The sequence below is a fragment of the Lissotriton vulgaris genome, chromosome 5 (genome assembly GCF_964263255.1).
Source record: "Lissotriton vulgaris chromosome 5, aLisVul1.2, whole genome shotgun sequence".
In the NCBI taxonomy this organism is placed as follows: Eukaryota; Metazoa; Chordata; class Amphibia; order Caudata; family Salamandridae; genus Lissotriton; species Lissotriton vulgaris.
Genome location: NC_141693.1, coordinates 1,605,337,983 through 1,605,359,923, shown reverse-complemented (window position 1 = coordinate 1,605,359,923; position 21,941 = coordinate 1,605,337,983). Strand labels below are relative to the sequence as shown.

The window sequence follows — 21,941 nt, the reverse complement described above, 5'->3', positions numbered from 1 at the left end:
CTGGTGGGCCTCGCAGTCCCGGTCTCCGGCGGTGACCAAAAATCCAGGCACAGTTCTCCTCCAGCACGGGCAGGCTGAGTAACAAAGTCCCAAACCGACTGCGAGTGGCTCCCGCGGAGCGGGGGCCGGGAGTCGAGTTTTAAGCGCCAGTCAGCAAAGCGAGCAGAGGGGAGGAGACACAGGAAGAGGCGGCAGGTGTGCGGGATGATCAAACGCACAGCCTGAAGGGCCTCGCAGTCCCGGTCTCCGGCGGTGACCAATAATCCAGGTACAGTTCTCCTCCAGCACGGGCAGGCTGAGTAACAAAGTCCCAAACCGACTGTGAGCGGCACTTACAGCTATTAAGCTATTATTCAGCAACCAGTCAACCACCTTCACATTCAGTTCCCAGCAATGTCAGATGGCAGAATGCCAAATACTGTCGGGTCTTCTCGGGCTCCTGAACACTGGCTTCCTTATACATCCAACTGCCGCTAATAAAAGAGCCAACCTGGAGAGACCGCAGCAACTAGCAGGAAACAAGGAGAATACGCTGTTCAAGTCGAGCGTGGCAGGAGAGCTCTCACCTCTCCCCCACCTCGTCTCGTCTCACCTCACCGTGATACAGATGGTGAATCGTGCTCCTAGCAGCTGCAACCTCCCCCGGGTCTCAGCCTCCTTTGTTCTGCTTTCTCCTCAGCTGTCGGGAGTCCAGAGCAGATCGCCGTCGTTAACGAAGCCGGCTTCCCGTGTGCAAACCTCCGGAGCTCCGGACTCCGGCGGCCCCCCTGCAACCGCAGCTGATAAACTTCCTCCTCTGCTTTCCTCCATACGGGGAAAAAGACACCCACGGCGAAAACAACACGAGTAGGAGAAACGCCGGGAGGTCACAGGGTACGTCTTCAAACTGCATTTGTTGAAGGTGGCACGCCATTGTGTACTGGTTGGGGGAGTTCTGCTCCTCCAAAGCATTGTGACGGTGCATTTACCTATAAGAAGGGCCAAGTCATAGAATCTCAAGACCACCTTTAGCCTCTTCGGCTCTCTGTACAGACCAAGAGCCCCTGCCTCCCCAAGTAGCTAAGCCAGGCATCTTAGTGACTTTTTTGAGAGTCTTAGTCACCTCCGTTCAGTAGGGTGTCCGTTCAGGTCAGTCCCAGAGAGTATGTTTAAAGTCTGCTGCTGGGGAATTGCAGCATAGGGAAGCATCAGGGGCTTTTGCAAAGATTCTATGTAGCTGCAGTGGAGACGCATATGCTTTGCAGAGGATATAAATTTGTAACAACCGGAACGGTGAGTTAGGAGATACCGGGTAGAGATATTACAGGGCCCTGGACCATTCCTTGGCAGTGACAACTTGATCTAGTTTTGCCTCCCGCACATTTCTGTAAGAGGGTGAGTGGTGTCCCTGAGTTGACAGCCTAGGCTCTATATAGTGATTAGGGTGTTGGTGCTGTTCTAAGCAAGTTCTGAGATGTTGGTGTAAACTTTGATTGAATTTGCACCTAGAACAATAAGGTCTGCAGATTGTAAATACTCTGTGATTGAAAAAGAAACTCTTGTTTGTATGTGGGCCGGTAGAAGAAATCTGCTCATAAAACAATGTGTTCAGGATTTGTCTGGCGAAAGAAATTGTAAATTGTTCAGCACAATTGAAGTGCCTGGATTCTCACATCAACGAGTACTGGTTTGACGTTCACCACATGCAGTGAAAGAAAAATGTATGTGCTGACTGCAGTAGATGAAGATGAGGAGGAAGATGTTGAGAATGATTTGGAAGATAGTATCAAGGGAATTGAGTGGATGGAAGAATTACATAAAGATCAAGAATTGGTTATTGTTTCATATGTCATATCTGAAGTGAGGGTGACCTAAAGAAAAAAAATTAACACCATCTTTGCAAGCTTACTGGAAAGTGATAGAAGAACTGTCAATGAAGTATGGCTATCCCAACACTTCCTCCCTCCTTGAGAACATAGCCAACGTAGGACTTAAACAGCTAGTCCCATAGCAGGACACACACTCAACCCCTTCATCGCCGCAGGAAACAGCATCTCCTACAGCCACACCACCGAACTCTGGACCGACCCCTGCATCCACTTCTCTTTCATCAAATCCAACGCACACCAGCATGCCCACTGTTTACACCGCAGAAGCTGGAACAGAGTCAAAGAATATCGACCCCCACCTTCCTCAATGACACATCACCACTGACATCCTCCTGTGTCAGCACCACAGCATGCAACCTCCAGCAATGGATCGCAAACTGCGCCAACACCCCTGTGCCCCTCAAGAAACAAGTGGCAAACCACACGTCAAGAAAGCAAGTTGGTTCACTCCTGCCCTTGAAGAGTCTAAATGCACCTGTAGACGGCTCGAGAAGACATGGAGGAACAAGAAAACCCCGGTAGCCCATGCTGCTTTCAAAGCAGCCACCACTGCACAACCACCACCACCACCTCATCAAAACTACAAGGAAAAAGGGCCTCCAAGACAGCATTACCAAAAACGCACACAACATCAAAGAACTCTTCAGCATCATCAAGGCGTTTGCCAAACCCAACAGTGAGGCCTCAGACGTCCCACCCTCCCAAGACCTCTGCAACTGACTCTGCACCATCTTATACCACAAGATCGAGACTATCTATGACACCTTCGACACCCAGGACCACCCCACCATGCCAGCAACCACCACAACTAACGCCGACCAATTCTGCACTGCTGGTTCCCCCTCACCACAGACGACACCATAAAGACAATGTAAAGCATACATTCCCAAGCACATTCGGACCCCTGCCCGCACTGCATCTTCCAAAGAGCTGCATCACACCCGAGTTATGCCGAACCAGCAACTGCTCCCTCGAGACAGCCACCATCCCAGATGACTGGAAGCATGTCCAGGTCAACTCCCTCCTAAAAATCTCTTCTGCGGACCCAACGGACCTCAAGCACTTCAGGCCCATCTCCCTGCTCCCCTTCCCAAACAAAGTCATTGAAAAAGACATCAACAACCAGCTCGCTGAATTTATCGAAACAAACCAGGTCCTGGACATCTCCCAATCCGGATTCCGAAGCAATCATGGCACCGAGACTGCCCTCGCCGCCACTGATGACATCCGCTCCTTCCTTCATCAGGGCAAAACCGCAGCCCTTGTCCTACTGTACCTCTCGGCGGCCTTCAACACCGTTTCCCACCGCACCCTAGCCACAAGACTCCATGACGCTGGTATCCAAGACAAGGACCCTCAACTGGATCCGCTTCTTCATTACCTTGTGCCTTCATTACCTGCAGAACGGGGTTCGACTCCCACCATACCTCTTGAAACTGACAAAGTTTAGCTGCGGAGTACCCCAGGGCTCCTCCCTCAGCCCCATTCTCTCCAACATCTACATGGCCCCCCTCACCGCCATCGTTGGGAACTACGGGCTCAACATAGTCTCCTATGCCGATGACACCCAGCTGATATTCTCCCTCACCAAAGAACCCAATGTCGCCAGGAACAACTTCCATGAAGGAATGAAAGCCTTAGCTGCCTGGATGAAGTCCTCATCCTGGGAGCCTCCCACTCCACTTGAAAGGACTCCTGGTGGCCCTCTGCTGTAGGAAGTCCCCTTACCCCCAAGAACCACGCACAAAACCTTTGCATCGTACTGGACTCCTCCCTCACAATGGACCACCAGATAAATACTGTCTCCTTGATCTGCTTCAAAACACTCAGCCTGCTTCAAAAAACCTTCAGATGGATCTTCTACATAGTCCCGGGTACCCCCATAATACAATAAAGTGTGCCCCTGGGAGGTGGTGGTCCTCTGGGCAGTGTGGGAGCATCGAGCCCCCCACACATTTTTAAAGCTAGCCCTGGGGAGGTGGCGGTCCCTGGGGTAATGGGGTGGGGGTGCGAGGCCCCTTGCAAAATTCCCAGGGAGGTGGCGGTCCCCGGGAATTGGGGGGCCCACAAGGCCCCCCCCCATTATTTGGCAATGCCCCTGGGAGGTTGTGGCAGTACCCCCAGCCCCCCCCGCTTTTTTTTAAGCATTGCCCCCGTGACCTGGCCAACCCGGGGGCATATTAAAATGAAGCGCTGGGGAATTATATATATATATATATATATATATATATATATATATATATATATATATATATATATATATATATATATATATATATATATATATATATATATATTTTCCAGAATAGGTTTTCCTGGGCTCAGTCCCACATCAGGTGATGCGTCCGCGGCAAAACCCAAAGCCGGAAGTTCAATCCAAAGTTCCAACAAAAATGAAACTCGCTCTCAGTGGTCAAAGTTGCTCCACCAAGAACTTATTGTTCCAACGGCTACGCGTTTCCACACCACAATGTGTCTTGATCACACGATATTTCAGTTTCAGAAGAAGGTGCATAAATAATAATTAAACATAGAAGAAGGCATTCAGCACTGTATCCACCTATTATTTATTCATGGCGGCCATTTTAGGGATTTGCATTAATTTTCATACATTGTACAATAGTTTGAGAACACCAGTTGGGCATACTGTTTACATACGGTATGTTTTCCACTTTACCACTTATAATATATAATTGTAAACACATGAAATGGTTCTTAGAATAATATCGGTTAAGTCCCTGTTTTAAAAGAGTTAAAATACTGTGCTGCTTGAGTGTTCTAGTATGCTTATGAGTTGTAAGCTGACTCGCTTCCATATTTCTACATTGCTCGTGGCCTGGTGCCCAAACAATCCATGTACCCAGAGTCTAGGTTCAGCTAAAAGTTACTCGACCACTTCTCTCAGAGGAACAAAATAGTGTCCCATAATCTCGGAAATGGTTTATATACCTATTTCTCGTGGTCTAGTGCCGTAACTCACGACATGCATGACAGTACACTCTCGTCTTTTTATATAGGCGCAAGTTAAGTCTCTCACCTGCTCAGCCTTCCCATATTCCAAATCGGACTAATGCTCTTATATTCACCACCTTGACTGAACATCAGTCATCTGGCTAAATCAATACAACCAATAGATGTTTGCCCCGGGTCAAGGTTCAGTTAAGAATTATTCTACCACTTCCCTCGGCGGAACAAAATAGTATGCCCTAATATCGGAAATAGTTTATATATCTATTCCGCGTGTTCTGGTGCCGTAGCTCACAACATACATGGCAGTACATTCTCGTCTTTATATAGGCATAAGTAAGGTCTCTCACCTGCTCAGCCGTCCATATTTAAACTCGGACTAGTGCCCTTATGTTCACCACCTTGACTGAACATCAGTCATCTGGCTAAATAAATGCAACCAACAAATGTTTGCTAAGTTGCTAAAATAAAATGCCTCTATTCCGCCACAGAAAATGTAATATACAAAAACTCCAAAACTACCCAAATGTCAACAGCAAATGCTCATGTACAATTAAAAGTCGCTTATCTTTAAGGACTTGCAGAACCTTCCTGATGAAGAAAAGGGTAGGGAACCCGTGAGGTGTCATAAGACGTGTTCGGTCCCTTCCTTTCCTCCTGCATAAAAAGAGAAAAAGTAAGAGAAAGTTACACATTAACCGCATGCGCGCTAGCGCAAATCCGCTCCTGTGCTGAGTTTTTTAAAACCGCACTTTACGTGACGAGCTGGGCTCGTCATCAGCGTGCGAGGAGGCTACGCCATGCGAGCCCAGCTCGTCATGAGCGTGGAAGGGGTTAAAACTAATATGTGGGATACATGACTTAGTACAGTTACATACAGTATATCAAACACATTAAAAACATCAATACAGCACATCTTATTCATCATGCAAATGTGTGGCCAATTCTTCATCCAGGTTATGGCCTCCCAGGGCTCTAGTCTCGAGTTCAATAATCCATTTGGACTCTTTTTTCCTGAGCGCAAGTTCTCTGTTGCCCCCTTGCCTTCCTAGATTTACGTGTTCAATAGCAAAAAATCTAAGGAGTGAGTATTAGATTGGTGTTTCTTTTGAAAGTGGCGGGTGATTGGATAGTGCAGGTCTACATTAGTCATTGCTCTTAAGTGCTCCTGGACACGTTTTTTAACCATGCAGATGGTGCTCCCAATGTACTTTAATCTGCATGGACACTCCAGAGCAAATATGACCTAATTGGAGCTACACGTGAGAAATTGGGAGATGATTCTATTCTTCCTGCCAGGTATCTTAAACTCCTTAACCATATGACTGTATTTACACGCTCTGCAGTGTCCACATGGGTAGAACCCTTTGAGATTGTGCAAATGTCTATTTTGATTTGATGTAATGTCTCCTCTCACTAGGATGTCCCTTAGGCTCTTCCCCTTTCTGAATGTAATCTGGGGTCTATCACTAATGCTCTTTAAAAATACAATGTCCCGAGGGCGGGCACTCCGGGACATTGCTGGAACCGGCTCTGGGGGGTGGAGGTCCCTAGGGCCATGGAGAGCTCCAGGAGGGGGGGATGCGTGCCCCCCCCCCTCCCATCTTCTACATAGTCCCGGGGAGGTGGTGGTTCCCGGTTCCAGGGGACCGCAACGGACCCCCATAATACAATAAAGTGTGCCCTTGGGAGGAGGTGGTCCTCTGGGCAGTGTGGGGGGCATTGAGCCCCCCACACATTTTTAAAGCTAGCCCTGGGGTAAAGGGGTGGGGGATATATATATAATATATATATATATATATATATCCTGCAGGTCTATTCACTTATTCTACTCAGCCTTATTATAATGCTCTTAATCCATAAACTGGTATCAAATTATGTGATCCTGGCCAAGTATTTTAATTCACTGAGACACCATTTCCTTCTTCTTTATCACATATGAGAGCACCTTCAAATATTCATGTTCAGCAGGTCTGCTGTACAGAAAACGCTTTTGTTGGATTTAATAGACTAAACATTAGCTCCATATAGAATGCAAATCTAGCCACATATACGATACACTTGACTGCAGACTTGCCTCTTAGTTCATTAAATGCATTGTCCTCAGGGCTTAGCCAGGAATGTCTCTCTCATCATGTTGAAAAAATCACTTTTTATAAATACATAACTAAAGCATCAAGTATAAAGTAGAAACCCACTGTTCTTTGCAATATGCAGATTTTACATTGAAATGGCCACAGAATTTGTCACTGACATGGGGTTTTAAAACTATATAGTGTACAATGTTTGGAAATAACGTTTCTGCAAACATTTGTCATTTGCACATCACCAAGTAAAATGTTCTGATTTGTTTTCCTCCAATTTAAATCTTTGTTTGCATCACACTTCTGAATTACAAAAAAAAGTTATTTCATAATTTCTGATCTACTTGTACTAGTTATTTACAAGTTGTTCAAATGTTGTTTTGGAGAAAAAAACTGACATTTTACTGGATTTTGATTCACAATTATTGTCAAACAGCTCACTTGACAAAAATCATTCACTGTAAAAAGAGAAAGAAAAGTCAACACCATGAGCAACAGTTAGTAAAAAGACAAACTGACATTTGGCCATGCACTGCTCCTGGACAGACTAGCCATGCCTGGGATAAAAGAACAAGCTCTCCAATGGCTAACGTCTTTTATGTTAGGAAGGACGCAGAGGATCCAACTAGCAGATCAGGTATCTGACGTTGGCGCCCTGGAATTTGGAGTCCCGCAAGGGTCCGCACTCTCACCACTCTTATTTAACTTATACTTGCAGCCACTGATAGACTCTTTGGCAAACATGGGCTGTAAAGTTTTCAACTACGCCGATGATACTCAGCTGCTGCTGAGTATCGAAAACACAACATCGGCTCAGTCCATGGCCCAAAAGATATTGCGGTTCACAGTAAACTGGATGACATCTAACCTATTAAAAATCAATCCAGATAAAACGGAGGTCCTTGTAGTCTCAACCTCTGCCTCTCCCTGGAATGATCTGTCTTGGCCCCAAGAACTTGGACCCACCCCAAAGCCATGCCCCAGTGTAAAGAGTCTCGGTATTAAAATCGATCAGGAGCTCTCGATGACCAACCAAGTATCCTCTGTGGTTGGATCATGTACCAACCTGATTAGGCAGCTGCGAAAGCTTGTTCCTCTGCTTTCGACGAACATGCTTCGAACCATAGTTTCAGCTACAATAGTGTCCAGAATCGATTACGGGAATGCATTATACCTAGGTCTTCCAAAAAACTCAATCAATCGTCTACAAGTCATCCTGAACGATGCAGCACGGCTAATTTTTGGATTACCTAGACGGACCCATGCCTCCCCTCTACTTTATAGGTTACACTGGCTCCCTATAAAGCAAAGGGTTGAATTCAAGAGCCTGTGCATTGCCCATAAAGCAATTTATGGGCAGGCGCCGGCCTATATAAAGGAGAGGCTTGAAGTGTATAAACCCAAGCGAGCTCTACGATCCTCCAACTCCCTTCTGCTATCATGTCCACGTTTTAAAATGGTGACTAAAGTTGGCAGATTCTTCTCAGTCCAAGCCCCCACCATTTGGAATAAGCTACCGGAGGTGCTTCGTAGAGAATCTAATCTTCTCCGCTTTAGGAAATCCCTGAAGACATTGCTTTCAGGGACGCGTTTACATCCCTGTAAGATAGGCCGGCAATCTGCATCCTATTCACCCTTCTTCTTGTTGCTGTACTTGGTCAGAAGCGCCTTGAGACCTGTCGGTGATTTGGCGCGATATAAAACCCAGATACAAATACAAATACAAATTTGACCTCTGTCCGTGAGCAGTTGGCAAATGTGTCAAGATAAAACAAGATTTAAAGGCATTTTAATTGCTCATTCACTTTCTGTACAGAACACCTATACACATTCATATATACATATATGTGTATTTGTGTGTATATATATATATATATATATATATATATATATATATATATATATATATATATAACCAGAATGCAAAGTATGTACACGCCCACAAGGCGGGACCAACCATCATTGCACTATTCAAGATCACCTGTGTGCCGCTTTTCCACAATGCCACTCCCATGAAAAAAGGCGAGAGGAGCCTGAAACGTGTCGGACTACTGGGGCGAAAGCAAATCTGTACCTACCATACTGCTGTTGAATGCAGCGTTGCTGAAATAAAGTATACACGTTGTGAGAGGGCCTTCAAGCGTTTTGGTGCTTTTCATTTGATATATATATTTTGTTGCCTGCGCCAATTGAAATAAAGCTTCTTTCTCCAGAACCAGGTCATGGCGCTTTTTTCTGTTGAATGTTAAAGTACTGGAAACGCTGTCTCCCGCTTACCACGACCGCCCTGCAAGGTTGGGGCCCCCGACCACAGCAAGCTGTTTTGGATATGTAAGAAGGGGGGCATGACCCGCTTTCCTCACTGTGAGCCTAAGGAATTACCGGCGATTATCACAGTGAGAGGCGAGAAAGGGAGCCAAGTGAGGCTGATGCCTGTGCTAGGCGGGTTCTGGACACAGCGCCTTATGGACATTGTGAGGTTTCATCAAGAGTTTGTGTGCACCAGTGCCTGCCTTAGCGCGATACTTACCTACAACAACACGCTGGAACTGACAGTGAGGACAAACATCACTTTGCTTGCACCAGTATTCCACTGAGGCTCCAGATGAATTATGGGACTTGCAGTACAGCAGCAGTTAGGCAGGTGAATTGACGATCCACACCTGGGACACTGCACATGTGATGCACCTCTGAGGAAGGCAATTTGCCGAAACGCGTCAGGTGCCTCACCATTGTTGAAATAAAGCTTCTTTCTCCAGAACCAGGTCATGGAGCTTTTTTCTGTTATATAGAGTCCGGAAATTAAAAACGATGTTACCTGGATCAAGCTGAGAACCGGGTTCTTCAAATGCTCATCATGCAGAGCGTGCAGATTCGGAGTGAACACTACTCATTATACTACCCCATTCTTTAATCTGAGTGTAGCCATTAAAGGCATGCTGTATATGTTCTGACGTGCACCTGTTGACTACGCTATGTCGGTAGCACTAAGCTACAGGTGCACGTCAGAATATTGCAGCATCTCAGGGCAATAGTTAATAATTATGCGGCATATCCGGTGGCGAGACATTTCAGAGTAGCACACAACAACAATCTGAATTGCCTCTCCTACTATGTAATTAATCCGGTAGCACCATTACGGAGAGGTGGAGATAGGGAAAAACTGTTAAGAAGATTAGAAACTCGCATGATAGTCGAGTTAGACAACAAAAATCCCAATGGGTTGAATAACACCTAAGAGCTGCACCACTACCTATAGATTTAAATATCCCTGGATGGTGGTATGCATGCATGCATGCGTGAATACAAAATAGTCAGTACTGTGTAAAGTTTATTGAACAAATCTCCAGGTGTCATTTTCAAGGGTTTATTTATCAATTTGTGGCATATTAAATCCTATTGTATTATATTCCTCTAGAAACCGCAAGTTATTTTAACTCAAAATATATGTGTTGTTTACTTTTACGGGTCACATATTTTGTATTGTGTGGCACTTTGAGCACTTTAAATTCTTAAGGACTTTGTGTAGGCCTCCATTAAGCTGAATCAGTGTAAATATCAATGAAAATTTGCATTCATGCAGAAATACTAACTCTCTTAATATAGAAAACTAAAACTCCAAATTTTGATAAAAATAGAGCATCAAAATATCCAAATAATTTGTACAAAGTACATGTATATACTCCCATTGAGAACCAAATGGTTACAAGGGCAAAGCTGTTCAGCGACATGTGTATTTATGAGATTTATATATTTATCGTTTTAACCAGAGAAATTATATTTATGAATTTTAGTAATTGGTATGTATTTATTAGTTATGGATATTGATGTTATGTATCTATGTATTTATTGCATAATTTTGCACTACAAATATTGGAGGGGTGTGGTTACACTTAGGCATTCAAGCTGATTAGGAGAGCTGATGATTTACATCTGTGCATAATTGTATGTTAATTAAGAAATCTTGAAATGGGAAGATTCAATGCACTGATCAACAAAAGACAAAACGCACATTACATGAGTATGTTTTTCATGTCTATGCAATAGTGAATCATGTGATTATGTGCACCAGGGGCGGGCAGTCTGTGTAGAGTTAAAAGTAACATTATGCTGCCAAAATCTTTGTGTGAGCAAGTGCTCACAACTGTGCTCAAAACGCGTCGCAGCAGAGCCGGTAAGTGAAATAAAAATACCTTTCTGCCTTGTTCCTCGTGGTCCGCCTTCTTCATTTCACCAGGAGCGGGTGCTTTGGAGGATTGTTGCTAGTGGTGTATATATAAATATATGGTCCAGTGGAAGGCAGGAGCCGAAACGCGTAGACCGTCCGTTTGATGCACGTTCCTTTTTGCACTGGTGTGTAAATAAACAACGCAGAAAACTATCTGTTGCTGTGCCGTGTCTTTGATCTACTTAACGTAGGAGGAAGAAGCTGTGGCAAAAAAAAATATATATATATATACATACATACATATACACACATATATGAACACCCTGTCCTGCTCCATTTGAAGAAGGCACGTACACAGGCTGTAAGGATACAGCATTATTTTTTTTCGGGGATCTCCCTCAACCCGAGAGACGCGTTTCGTCTTCGCAGAAGCCTTTGTCAATCTAATTGGCACCAAATACATCTTAAGTATATATAGCCCTTCCCACTCGAGGCACACATAAACATAAAGAAAATACTTTGCATTTGGGGTTATGCACTCGGACAGACCAATTATTTTATTTAAACATTACCATGACAAAATAACTCAGCAGTGCGGCTGGTACAAGTGATCGTACATTATTAAGTTTAACGTAAATAAACTGCAAAGTGCAACCAAGCATGTCTCAATATAATGCTTCCTCCGCCTGCACTGATCCAGGGATAAACATAATGTGTGTCTGAACGTGCACATGGAGTGAGTAAATCGCAAGCTTATTACTGATTTAAACAGCGCCAATCCCTCAGAAAAATAAAGCCCACAATATATAAAACAAAACATCTAAATGTATTGTTTAAAAATCGTGCTGTGCATACCAACTTAGCATTGAGGTGAGAGCTTTTGACCCCATGATGTTGCCCTTGATGCTGATAGGATTTGCCAGTAAATGACCTGTGGTTCGAATTACGGGCTCAGAGAAATGGTATGCTGCATTTTAGAAAGAACTACACTAAACAGCGTGAGAGACAGGGAAATACACAAGTTAATAATGTATCCCGGGGCTCAACATTACAATACAATATGAGTAATTTCAGCATGAATGCCAGCCACCTGGTGAATGCTTGGATTCCCAACCAGACTACTAGTCCCACAATGCTTCTCTGCGGTTGCAACAATGTCTGGAGTTCATAAGCATACGAGTCCAAGTCGAAATCATAGGCTCATAATGTTGGTAACCAAAAGTCACTTTCAAACAGATGGTAAGTGCGCCAACCGGGAAAATGTCTCAATGTCGCTCTAAAGGCACAGCACTGGAAAAGGATTTGAAAGGGGTCGGAGGAGACCGATAAACAAAAGATTGAAGTATGCCAAACAATCATCACGCATCCGCGTCGGCGGTGCCCAGTCACCTCAAGGCTTTTGTACACTAGGGACCCCGTGCTGGCAGTTGGCAAAACCGCCTCGCTCTGGTATCCAATGCTCCCACTGCTGCCATCCTCTTTCTCTTCCCGGCGTACTCCTTGGGGGCTCTCCCATAAATACATATATAAATGCACTGAAAATATTTCACACACACAAAACCAGACAAATTCAGCAGTTATAGTTAGTTGAGCTACCTCATGAATATAAATGAGGTAGGTTAATTGCAACCCCATTAGGAATCGCTTAATGTGTTTGAGACACATTAATTAGTACAACTCATTTTGGGACTTCCCATTTGCGAGTCACGAGAGGTCGCAATTAGGAACCGTCAGAAAGAAGTGGTCGTACATGTGGCTCTTCATCGTTCTCTTCTTAAGCAGGACCAGACATACCGATGCTGATGGGGGAGGAGGGAAGAACACTATTTATTCATATTGAACGTTTTATATAGCGCGAACATGACCCTTGCAAATCTCATGTCAAGTCTGCATGCTACTTCATTGTGGGCTTTGTCAACGTGATCATGAGTAATTCTCAAAAGCAAAGCTTTGAAATTCAAGTAAACAACCTAAATAAATTTCCCATGATGCACTGGGCCAGGGACAGACTGATTTGCATATAGCCAGGTTCTGAGCTGGGATGGGGCAGTGAGATAAATAACGGTGATGGATCAAGCCCTGATCTTTGGACTGGGTAAGAGTGGTCTGTTTAACTCAGACACTCTGTTCATCACCACCCCCTTTTTGTAAATCGTTTTTGGCCACTATAGGTGTGGCAGGGTATACTCAGACATGAGTCCCTTTCTCACTGCTCCATCAGGATTCAAGCAAGCCGGGCCGAAGAAGGCTGAAATGCCAGAAACCGGTCCCCGGTAGCTTGTCTCCTTTCTGGTGAAGAATTGGCTTGGTAGTTTAGTCTGCCCTGTTCCCATGATGCACTGGGCCAGGGACAGACTGATTTGCATATAGCCAGGTTCTGAGCTGGGATGGGGCAGTGAGATAAATAACGGTGATGGATCAAGCCCTGATCTTTGGACTGGGTAAGAGTGGTCTGTTTAACTCAGACACTCTGTTCATCACCACCCCCTTTTTGTAAATCGTTTTTGGCCACTATAGGTGTGGCAGGGTATACTCAGACATGAGTCCCTTTCTCACTGCTCCATCAGGATTCAAGCAAGCCGGGCCGAAGAAGGCTGAAATGCCAGAAACCGGTCCCCGGTAGCTTGTCTCCTTTCTGGTGAAGAATTGGCTTGGTAGTTTAGTCTGCCCTGTTCCCATGATGCACTGGGCCAGGGACAGACTGATTTGCATATAGCCAGGTTCTGAGCTGGGATGGGGCAGTGAGATAAATAACGGTGATGGATCAAGCCCTGATCTTTGGACTGGGTAAGAGTGGTCTGTTTAACTCAGACACTCTGTTCATCACCACCCCCTTTTTGTAAATCGTTTTTGGCCACTATAGGTGTGGCAGGGTATACTCAGACATGAGTCCCTTTCTCACTGCTCCATCAGGATTCAAGCAAGCCGGGCCGAAGAAGGCTGAAATGCCAGAAACCGGTCCCCGGTAGCTTGTCTCCTTTCTGGTGAAGAATTGGCTTGGTAGTTTAGTCTGCCCTGTTCCCATGATGCACTGGGCCAGGGACAGACTGATTTGCATATAGCCAGGTTCTGAGCTGGGATGGGGCAGTGAGATAAATAACGGTGATGGATCAAGCCCTGATCTTTGGACTGGGTAAGAGTGGTCTGTTTAACTCAGACACTCTGTTCATCACCACCCCCTTTTTGTAAATCGTGCATACCAACTTAGCATTGAGGTGAGAGCTTTTGACCCCATGATGTTGCCCTTGATGCTGATAGGATTTGCCAGTAAATGACCTGTGGTTCGAATTACGGGCTCAGAGAAATGGTATGCTGCATTTTAGAAAGAACTACACTAAACAGCGTGAGAGACAGGGAAATACACAAGTTAATAATGTATCCCGGGGCTCAACATTACAATACAATATGAGTAATTTCAGCATGAATGCCAGCCACCTGGTGAATGCTTGGATTCCCAACCAGACTACTAGTCCCACAATGCTTCTCTGCGGTTGCAACAATGTCTGGAGTTCATAAGCATACGAGTCCAAGTCGAAATCATAGGCTCATAATGTTGGTAACCAAAAGTCACTTTCAAACAGATGGTAAGTGCGCCAACCGGGAAAATGTCTCAATGTCGCTCTAAAGGCACAGCACTGGAAAAGGATTTGAAAGGGGTCGGAGGAGACCGATAAACAAAAGATTGAAGTATGCCAAACAATCATCACGCATCCGCGTCGGCGGTGCCCAGTCACCTCAAGGCTTTTGTACACTAGGGACCCCGTGCTGGCAGTTGGCAAAACCGCCTCGCTCTGGTATCCAATGCTCCCACTGCTGCCATCCTCTTTCTCTTCCCGGCGTACTCCTTGGGGGCTCTCCCATAAATACATATATAAATGCACTGAAAATATTTCACACACACAAAACCAGACAAATTCAGCAGTTATAGTTAGTTGAGCTACCTCATGAATATAAATGAGGTAGGTTAATTGCAACCCCATTAGGAATCGCTTAATGTGTTTGAGACACATTAATTAGTACAACTCATTTTGGGACTTCCCATTTGCGAGTCACGAGAGGTCGCAATTAGGAACCGTCAGAAAGAAGTGGTCGTACATGTGGCTCTTCATCGTTCTCTTCTTAAGCAGGACCAGACATACCGATGCTGATGGGGGAGGAGGGAAGAACACTATTTATTCATATTGAACGTTTTATATAGCGCGAACATGACCCTTGCAAATCTCATGTCAAGTCTGCATGCTACTTCATTGTGGGCTTTGTCAACGTGATCATGAGTAATTCTCAAAAGCAAAGCTTTGAAATTCAAGTAAACAACCTAAATAATATTCTGAACCCCAACACTAGATGGCAGAGTTGAGCAAAGCATATGGTCTACAACAGTACAGCTATAAACACTTGGTTACAGGTAAGTAAAGATTTCCTTATTCAGCTTTCTTTTTTTAATTAACCAAGATTTTCTTTTTATATAAAACAACTAAATTGAGTAAATCCTCATTCCAATCCTCCGTTCATGTTTTCAGTTGATTATCCATATCCTTTGCATTACTCAATGTATTCCAGTTTAGCTCTCATATCAAATTCATTGTGTTTCCAGGTGAGTGATCGAACTGATTTATCGTAATGCAGCAGGATGAGTATTTGCTGGTGTTTGATTCTAAAGTCTGTTACTAGCGGAAGTTTGGGGGAAAAATTAAGCAAAATGTGAATAGCCTGTTACCCATGCAGCTATTAGCAAGGGGGGGGAAGGGGGGGATGGGGATTTGAGAGCAAAGAGAACGGGGTTAAAAAATTAGTAACAAAATGTTATCCCCTTATTACTTTTAATGTGTCATATACTTCTTCCACATCATACTTTACACGCACTTAGTCGACCCAAACTAGGAGCCTTATTTTTAGTAAAAATCTCTCCTCCTTTATTATAAATCATTTCAAGTACAACAATAAAATTTGTTTACAAAAGCCACTATTCATAAACGTTTTTACAGGAGAAACCACTGGAGTTTTTATGCTGAATTATCCTTACATGTGCCTGGTAATCCTTTCTCTTCAACCCAATTTTACTCTACTCAAGCTTTATTTTGCATTATAAACAGAGTCTCTTGTCACTTTATTTTGTAGTACATATATGGTAATGGACAGCAGTATTCAGATGATATGTCTAACTGTGAGTCTCACAGGAGAAAACATAAATGGCAATTGCAAATAATAAACAATAGAATAAAAACAAATTGTCAGTCTAAAAACAATACAATAAAAACAAGCTGTCGGTGTGGCGTTTTGGTGGACTTAGGTTGATAGACACCACCTTCTTCAGGACAGACTTAAAAAAAACCAATATTGTTCACTCTAGAAATAAAAACATTGAATACATCAAAGTTCAGTAGAGGAGGACCATTTATATCTACTAAAAAACAGGCTGATATCTATCACATAAATCGTATAAACATACTAACACTCTCAAATTCATTTCTGTCATACATCAATCATATTCTTCTATTAAAACCACTCTGTAATATATATTTAAAAAAAACTTATTGTCACTCAAAGGTTATCTTTTTTTTAAATTAAATGATCACAGAGTCTTATGCGTTTAGGGTAAAAGCATCTTTATTCATGTCTCCTGTTTCTTTGTTAACAATACCCCCCCCCCCAATTCCTATCAGTGATTACTTACTTGCAGTTTATAATATAAATTTAACGAATATCACTCCTACGATTGGGTGATCAATCCCTTCCTTTGGGTTTAAATCACCAAAGGATTTATTGGCCAGTATTTCTTCTCTTTTGTCCCTGATTTTCTATATGGATATATGTTAATAACATTATTTTATGTACTAATTTTACCTTAGTTTATTTTCAGTTATGGGTATTAAAATATAGCTGCCTACCCTTAGTTCCAAGGTATTGTATACTCATTCCATCAATCATTGGGCTGTTTTTGGCTGCATTCTTAATCTTTTTAAATTAGTGTGGCATGTGCACCATTAATTCCTTCACCCTTATGCCGTATCCAATATTTGGGGCACTTTTTAATGTTCCACAGCCCCTAGGTCTATAAAGTATACAAATATATATAAGGAAAAGTTTTTAGGCTTAAAACAAATGTTGTATTTGTATTTTTCTAATATTGATAGCTCAAACGAAACTTAGCTAATTTATTTATCCTATTATTTGTCAGACATTCCCCCGTTATCTACTTGTTTAATACAGAGCTTATACTAAATTCATTTAAGCTTTACCAATCAGCCATTGCATCTTACTTAAATACAACTGCTAAAATGAGGTAATGAAGTGTGATTAGGATTAACCTTACTAACGCATAACCTATTGATGTGTGTGTCCTTGTCATATTAACCTCCACAATAACAAGATTGTCCTCCTGAATGTTGCTTCCTACACTACAAATGAATATTTAAAATAAAAAATTAAATCTACAAATGCACTTTTTTTCCACTTGTGGAGCTTAGGTGGGGTTGCTCCGCAGATGAAAAAATAGGCTTAACGCCCAAGGCAGTTGCTTTGAGGAACACTGTTCTAGATCAGGTAATGTATTTACCTTATTGGTGATTACATCAAGGTAGCTACTATCCCAATCTCCTTGATTTGGCTCTTGAAAACCACTTGACCGGCAGGGGAGCCTGTGTCATGCAGCACAGATGGACTCTTGTATTCCATGGAAATATCTCTGAAAATGTAGAAACTCTTTTTTGTTTAAAAAAAAGAAACTTGGGTCCTACAAGAGTGTATGTGATTTCCAAAGCACTTCAGTCAAACCACAAGTTACCCGCCAGAGAAAGGGGGCAATTAGAAGTACTCGTGCTTGGACATAAATAACTAGATATTAAGGCCCCGGATTCATGGCAAAACTCCCCAGTAGTCCGACTTTTTTGCATCTCCTTTTCCATCCCAATTTGGTATCCTCTTTGACTTTTCCTGGGCACCTTAAGTCATAGCTCAGTTCTCTACACTTTGGATAAAAACCTGACTGTTTGTCAAAGGGTTTGACTCAAAATTGAGCCAGCTTTTCCGTCGTTCTGCCTCTATCAACTCTTCCAGGCTATCCCACTCCACCAATTTTGCCAGCAGCCTTGTGGATTTTGATATCTGTTGGGCGTTTTAAATGCCCCCAAAAAATGCAGCCTCCTTTGGTTCAATATAAGCTGCGTAGTTGATGTTATCTCAGCAGTCCGTAGAATTAGAACACATTTTTTTGTACTAAATAGCTATGATGTTTATTTTAAATTAAATACATCTAGAATTAAAGTTACAAAATGTTAAGACCCTTGGATTCCCTGTTTCCCAAGCTGTGCCTTTCCTCTGCTCTGACTAGCCACCATGCTGGCCCTACTTGTCAAGAATACCTCCTGTTATGGCAAAAAGTATTAGAAACATGCACAGTAGGAGCTTTGATGTTGTATTCCACTATTGTAGAGGAGTGTGACACATAGGAGGTTGGAGGACAGAAAACGAGCTTGGCCTTAAATTGTTTTCATTTTACTTTAATGGCAGGTAAATAACATGCATTAACGTATCCCAGTTATCCCAAATCTAAACATAAAAACACTCATCCCTATGGCTTCCAATTTCTTGGGTTTCTTTATAAAAGCATGAATATACCTATGTGTATTTTAGAGCAGGAGCTGACCCTTGTTCCCAGTATTGAAAACCTGGTAAATCACAGAAACTCTGCAGCTTGCAATAACTCAGCAACTTAAGTAGTGCAATATCCATTTTCCCTAAATTATTTAGATCCCAAAATGTTTAGAATGCACATTATTTTTTTAACTTGTAGTTTTTTCTGCCTGGGAATTCAGCAGATTGGTACTTATTCATGTAGGTGGCAGTGGGGCAGACAGTTTTGTAAACATTTGGTTAATACTTGAGGCCCACCTACCTTTGTGGAATACTGCTTTATAATAATTTCACAGCAAAGGACCGTACTGTAAAGGGAAAAACCTGTGCACCAATTACTGAAGTTTTTCCTCTTGAGGCTATTTTAAATTCACCTGGCACTTTCTGACCTCTCCAGTGAAATGAAAACTTTTAGTCTGTGTTATTTCATTATATAAACTTTCCCATTGTGCTTCACAAATAAGTATCAGGAAAAATCGAGCTTAGGAAGGCAATTAGTTTTGCTTGTAATTTTGGGCTTATTGTCAACATTCTCTTGATTCATTACTTTTGCCATGGTTGATGCTCAAAAACATGCTCAAAAACATTTACTTAGATGCTTTTCAGAACCTAACCTCTTGCTGGTAGACTGATGTACAGTATATGACACTAGAATTGCGTCAAGCTTCAGAACTAATGTTACAGGTCTGTAACATGCCCCTCAGTATCGTTGGAATCTCTACCCATTTGTTAAAATCTACAACAAAACGCTCTAGCAAGACCCTCTTGTACCTTAGTTCTGTGGCCATAAAAACGGTTCATTCATCCTTTCCGACACCAGCATCTGTCAAATTCTGTTAACTACAGAAGAAGTACATGGCTCCTGAACAGTACTCACAAATACTCCTGACCCTCCACAGAATTCTAATCCTAGCTTCCACTCGCAGGAAGAAGTGTCCTTCATCATCTCGTTTTGCTGCCCTAGGCAGTGTGAGTAGAAGAAACAAACAGCTCTGCCATGGAGCTAAGAGCCAGCACTTCAGTGGATTGGCTTTGCTTTGCTTGGCTGTTATGACAGGTCATTTTTGCAATTCATAGAGTTAAACCGATTTCTATCCCAGCTGCAGTATTTTTTGGAGATTGTTAAAATTAATTGATTGAGCATAACAGCAGTGGTGACATATCCGACTGCTCCAATCATGGCTATTTCCACAATATTAAACATGCTCCATACATGAACCTGAATTTCTTCGACCTGAAATTGAAAACACACCAGAAGATTTTAGATCTCCCTTTTCGTGTTGCACATTATTGGGCTTTCATGATGCTAGTGAAATAAAAAGAACAAGACTCAGGGTGACGCTTTTTAACATACTTAGTCTGGAAAGTAATGCAGACAACTACAGATACTAGTACACGACCCTTGGAAAAGACCAAAGTCTTCAAAAGTCATACAACCAGAGGAAAACCCCGCAGACTAAGGGCAAGAGAGCATAGAAGCCTCAGTTGACCTTAGCAAGCCTTGATTCAGCGAACAGTGACTGTTTATCTCTGCCCTAACTTCTAAACATGATAATGGGATGGAAAATATCATATTCTCATTTGATGTGATAGGTATAATCTCCCTCAGATTCAAATCAGCTCCTCCAAATATCTCTCCTCTGAACACCTTCCCTATACACTTGGACAGCTCTTTCAAGAAGAAAAATCCTTCAGGAGCAGTGGATGAAGCTCTTTGTTTGTGAAGCTGAGCTATCAAAATAAGCTGTATAGACCATTTATTGACTGAACAACCACCAACAACCGGATCAAAAATAATTTAGAATATTCCTATTATGCCAACTATTTCTCCTTTTCCATTAAGGGGAAATATGCATGCTGTGTACAAACAAAATGCATACTTCCTTAACCATATTATGAATTCAGCCGTACCAATTCTTGGATCTACACTTTTCATAGTTGAATCAGAACATTCAAAATGCTTTAGAGTATTTGCAGCCGGCTTTATCTGTCCACCCTTGAGACAAGGTGATAAGAGGCTTAAATATTTTAGCAAATCTTTCAAGATATGCCCCTCTAGATGAATCGCAACTAATTGACCTTAATTCCATTTCAGCAAATTTTGGACAAATCTGGAATGTCAGTTTTGGAAATCTTGCTTTTCTCTTCTTTATTGAAAGGGAATAGCAGGTACCTTCTAAGACATCTTTATCCCCTAATGCCATGAAATCCTAGTGAGTTTCATGTGCTTTACAAAAGCCCAGGTAATATGACCTGTCTTAACCAAAAATGTGTCTTTTATTGAATAAATCCCGTTTCTCCAGCCATATGTTTATGCTTAGCGTCTTCCTGCATAGTTATTGTACTTCATACACAACCACATGGGGTGCTCCTTTGTGGTAATCAACCTTTACAACAAAACTTTTACAACGCACTACCATTACGACGCAACTTTTACAACGCAAACCATTACAACGCATTGCGCTGGGGGGCGCTCTAGGATAGGGAATAGGTTTAATGTACTATCCAACACCTTCCCCACTATCCACGGGGACTGGAGTTGGAATAGTAAATTAAACTATTCACTTTCCAGCGCCCCAAAGCACTATGCACTGTAAAGGAATGCGTTGTAAAAACCGCGTTGTAAAGGCATGCGTGGTAAAAGCATATGTTTTAACGTCATACATCCTCCTTTGTGAATGTATGGACGACCAGTGAATCCAGCAATCTGGTTAATGGGAACAGACTGTAACCTAGACCTGCACATATATTCCTTTTCTTTCTTATCTACCCCTGTCGAAAATATGATACTGTGAGTGCAGTTCCAGAGTCTCTCTGCAGAAACATCTACAAAGATAAATAGGCATGTATACATTGATGAATACATGGGAATACCCACATGAATCAACTGGCAGTTCAGGGCGAATAGGGCTCATTGAATTAGGAGAAATTATAACACCCTATTAGACAGAACCTGAGTGCTGAATATCTCACTATAAAATAGATTCCTTTTTCAATTTCATTACATTTCCTTCTCCTTCAAACAGCACCCCAACAATATACTAATTGAACATGCTTTGAGGTTCAAGATCCCTTCTTAAGAGGAGCACTGAGCATCTGCCACTGGCTGATTGTAGGGAATCTTTGGATAAAAGTAGTCAATTTCTAAGTGTCAGCTGTAAAGGCAGATGAGCTCAGCCGAACACTTAGGGGAACACAAGCTTAACAAATATATTAAACATA

General features: G+C 42.7%; 1 protein-coding gene across 2 annotated transcripts in view; it reads left to right on the top strand.

Annotated features, from left to right (window-relative positions):
- The window catches only part of DCAF11 (DDB1 and CUL4 associated factor 11), a 278,095-nt gene that overhangs the window by 97,395 nt on the left and 158,759 nt on the right, over positions 1–21,941 (top strand). The gene's annotated exons all lie outside the window — the stretch shown is intronic.